The sequence below is a fragment of the Helianthus annuus genome, chromosome 2, assembly GCF_002127325.2.
Source record: "Helianthus annuus cultivar XRQ/B chromosome 2, HanXRQr2.0-SUNRISE, whole genome shotgun sequence".
Taxonomy (NCBI): Eukaryota; Viridiplantae; Streptophyta; class Magnoliopsida; order Asterales; family Asteraceae; genus Helianthus; species Helianthus annuus.
In genome coordinates this window covers 29,185,930-29,190,442 of record NC_035434.2, presented here as the reverse complement: position 1 = coordinate 29,190,442, position 4,513 = coordinate 29,185,930, and the positions used below count along the sequence as shown (strand labels likewise).

At 31.6% G+C, this 4,513-nt stretch overlaps 1 long non-coding RNA gene across 1 annotated transcript; it reads right to left on the bottom strand.

Annotated features, from left to right (window-relative positions):
• Positions 1-352: 352 nt before the first annotated feature.
• Positions 353-2,592, bottom strand: LOC118487205. Its single transcript, XR_004880776.1, has 3 exons — positions 2,322-2,592; positions 1,343-1,395; positions 353-616 (listed from the first exon to the last, which is right to left on the bottom strand). It is a non-coding gene; the product is annotated as an uncharacterized LOC118487205 (long non-coding RNA).
• Between the last annotated feature and the right edge of the window lie 1,921 nt (positions 2,593-4,513).

Genomic DNA, 4,513 nt, shown 5'->3' with positions numbered 1-4,513 from the left:
TGCAATTTTGGTCCCTGGTCCTTCCAAACTTGATTTTAAGGTGGTTTCTTGCATTATAAACCCCCAAACTTGAGTTTTAAGGACTCCAAGTCATAAACCAACTTTGTTTAGTCCCCGGTTATTCATACGCTCACCGAAAAGTCCTAAATTTCGATATTGACGCTTTTAATCCCTCGTATACGAATATTGTCATAACTTTCTCATACTTAATCGAAACCTTGTGAAATTTTTATCACACATTCTTGTGAGTATAATTAATCATTACAAAGCTTCTGGTCTGCTAAAAGATCACTCAGAGGTATACTTTAAACATGTTGACACATTTAGCCCCTGCAGTTTGTAATTCCTCACTTTCTTTCACAATTAGCTTTGTATGATCCATGATTTATTCGTTTAAGGATATAAACATCATGTAGGGTTATTTTAAAGTATATTTATTCATTTTTGGCATGTTGAACCCTTATGTTCACATACTTTCCTTGTTTGTCAACTTTAGTCCTTCATACGTAATCTTTCACACGTTCAAAGCTTATGACACGTGTCAATACATTATTGGACATGAATTTTCGAGGTGTTACATTAGCTCTCTTCACACTTTCCCGCCATCCCTGCTAACCTGTAGAAGAGAAAAAAATGCGAAGGAGAAAAATGCCACGAGCGGATAATGATGCAATGAATAATGAAAATGAAAGAATAGATAATAATGCAATTGTAACTACATGATAGAATTCGATAACTTTACTATGTTATAAGAAATACCCATCGAGCCCGGTATATATATATATATATAATAAACAGAACAGGCGGAACAGACTTTCTACTCCTGAACCGATGTGTGATGGCGTATGGGCATCATACAACCATCCACCAGAAATAATAGTATCCTAGGATCGATCCATACACCTCGAAAAATATAGCCGGCACTCCTTAGAGTTCAGAACAGGCGAGACGCTGTGATTTAGGCTCACCGTCACAGTCGGTGCCACGCCATTGATGCCGCAATGACATGCTTGCGGTCACCCCCACAAGTAGGGGCGTGCTCGGGTATCAGAGTACAGAGGGTAAACATATAATATTTTTATATTTCTCCATAATCCAGTATAACAGGTCAGACATATTATCAGTAGGATGCGATAATGAGTACAATTTAATAAAGATAATATCGCATGTAATAGAGTTCCAAAGTTGTGTTCAGAATCAAAAAGGATTAGACAAGTAAATGTAATGGATATTAATCAAACAGGTACAACTTAATTAAATCGTAATACGAAGCTTGAAATGAAGATTAACGAACAAAGTTAAAAACCCATACTATACAGATAGTAAAGGAAGGAATCCGCACCTTTAATGATGGTTCAAAATTATGTTTAACTGGTCCACACTGGGTTGTAACTTCTGTAGAGATAATTATTCAATTTTAATATGTATATTGATTCATCTACTTAATTTATTATTTAGTAATATATTTAAATAATAACATCAAATTTATTATTATCAAAACTTACGAGACAATAATTAATATATATAACTTCCAAATATAATGAATTATAGTTATTATATAACTTTCTGTAATACAATTAAATATTTGTAAAATTTATTTAAAAGAATTTATTCTTCAACAATATACATAATAATATTATATTTATTATTATTATTATTATTATTATTATTATTATGTGTTGACTGATAATAAAATATAAACTTATTAATATTTAATAAAAATATATAATGGCTGAACATAGAAAGCGTTTATTATTATTAGTCATAAAAAGTTATATAACTATCTTACAAAGGTTTTGAAGATTCATTTAGTATTAGTAATATTTTTCATTGGACAAAGTTAATATCTTAAGTATCTCGTATTATAATTCCTACTAATATTTCAACTTTTAGAATCCATTAATTACGCTCTTTTATATTAAACAAAATAACTAAATTTGATCTTTTGAAAATATTTTAAATGGTTTTACAAAATGTTAAAGCCTTCTTAATCAAACTTATATCTCTATCATATAATTTTAAAGAAGCTGGTAAATATAAACAACTTGACTTAAAGTGAATGTGACATAACTTAAAAAAATTAATATAATAATATATAATACATATACATAGATATGACATACACTTTAGTGTCATATTGATAACTGAAAGCTTTGACTTTGCAACTTTCATGATAAAAATAATAATAAACATTACTATAATTCATCTTTTTCATGAAAGGAAACAAGTTCTTCTTTTCTTGTTCTTCTTTTTAGTTTATTGATTAAGTTGTAAGAATAACAAATAGACATGAATAAAGATATATGGGTTCATGTATATACCTGAAACCTGAGATGAACAAAAGGGTCAGAATATAATGAAGGTTTGCCCGAAAACAAACAAGGTGACCGGAAATTTGTTTGAGTTGGCGGAAGGTGTGAGAACTGAAGCTTTCGGGTACCGTTTTTATAACTATGTTTCCTTGGGGAATAAGGTAGTCAACAAGGAATAGATAAGGCAGTCAACTTCCTTGGTCCTAAAGATAGTCAATTCCTTTGTAAAGAAGGTGGTCAAATATGGACCGATGTAAAATTTTGGAACACATATACTTTTCTAAACTACACGTCCTCCTTATTTACTTTTACTCAATATTATCCTCAAAATATTCACCTATTTTTACTTTTTTCCTTTTTAAACATGTTTAACATTTTTATTATTAATGAGTTACTGTTATTTTTAAAACTTCATTTAGTTATCTTTTAAAAAAAATTTAAATTTTCAATTGAACGTCATTCCCTTTTCTTATTATTTATTTATTTTATTAAATTCAGTACTTATTTAATCAAGTAATACATATATATATATATATATATATATATATATATATATATGCATACTAAATATTTAATTCAATATTTTTACTTTTTTAGGGTATTTCAATATAGCCCACCCTCAGCATAAAAATGATAAAACATTGAAAAATGCTAATCATGTGTTGTTGAAGAAAAGATCCTCTAAAGGGGACATACCAAAAGTCGAGCCGTCATCTCTCTGCTGAACGGGAGTTCTGACCTGAACTCTCACGGTTTCGCATCTAACCTCTTACAGATATCATCTAGGTATACTCACCTGTAAGATTGAATATTGGGATCTGGATACGGGAGTATATTCTGAGGTGGGACACGCAAATAAGTTTAAGTCTCTAAAACATTAATCTCGTATCTCGAAACAGTTGAACTTTGTGTGAAAATTTAAGTGGATCAGTATACTGACAATCTAAGTGAATCGTTTAGAACTTAAAATGTTTAAAGCTTAACGGTGTTGGTGATTTGTCTCAAAAACTGATATGATCCTCTTACACAAACGCACAAAAATATTGTATGTAAATATTTTTTTACTGCATTTCATTTCTGTTATGTAAAAAATCCAAAAAGATTTTTAGTGTGTTTTAGCATAAATTTTGAAAAATTCAAAAAGATTTTAGACAACTGATGTTGAAAAGATGAGTTTCAAAATTCCGAGTGTTGAACATGACGAACAGGTTTGGGAAAGTTTGTTTAAAGATGTTTGAAATGAAAATAGCCAGGGTTTCTATATTTGTTGAATCTTATTTTTTATGAAAATTTATGTTTTGGGTAGAGGATTTGCAGGAGAGCCTGGTTGCGATGCTTGAACCTGAAAATAGCCAGACTACGATCCCAGCACAAGTTGAGGGGGAGTCTGAATGACAAAGAGCCAGGTTCTGATCCTGAGATTGCTGATGCTGATGAACTTAAGGAATCAAGAAATCTGATCAAGAGAATTAGAGTGTGATAGGAGTCAGATAGAGTTTCTGGAAGCCCGTAGACTGATAAAGACTGAAGACGTTGAAGACTCGACACTTAAGACTTGTCAACATCCGAGGGGGAGTCTGTTGGTGCATACGTCTGTCGACTTCGTCTTGTATCGAGTCTAGTATTAGAATTGTTAGATCAGGGCGCGTTGTACGAGATAATAGGAGGTTTTAGGGTGTAATTGATCTAATTCCGCTTGAGTGGGTGATTCCACTTGAAAATGACAAGTGACACTTTCAAGCGAAATCAACCAGGTTGATTTCGCTTGAACTGACATATGTCACTTTCAAGCGAAATCCCATCACCTATAAATAGCAGTTCAAGCGAGATCATTTGTAACTGTTCATTCTTCCGGTACCGAAGTGCTGCCGAAGTGTCGTTCGATTGTAAACTGTTTCTAATCAATATACAAGGCATTTTAAAGTGAATTAAGCTGTTTTCCACAACTACGACAAAACAAAACAAAACATGTCACACACGTCCCCACTATCATCTTGCCTCCTTTCATGGATCTTTTTATTAATATTAGAGAAAAATATCAAAATGTTCCCCGAGTTTAGGTCACTTTTGTTACTTAAGTCCAAAAATTAAACTTTCTGTATTTAGGTCCCTTCATTTTTGTTGCCATTTTCCTCCGATTAGCAAAACTGGGTGAGTATTTTCTGTTAACTTCTCTGCTTTTTGCCATTTTCCTCATTTAA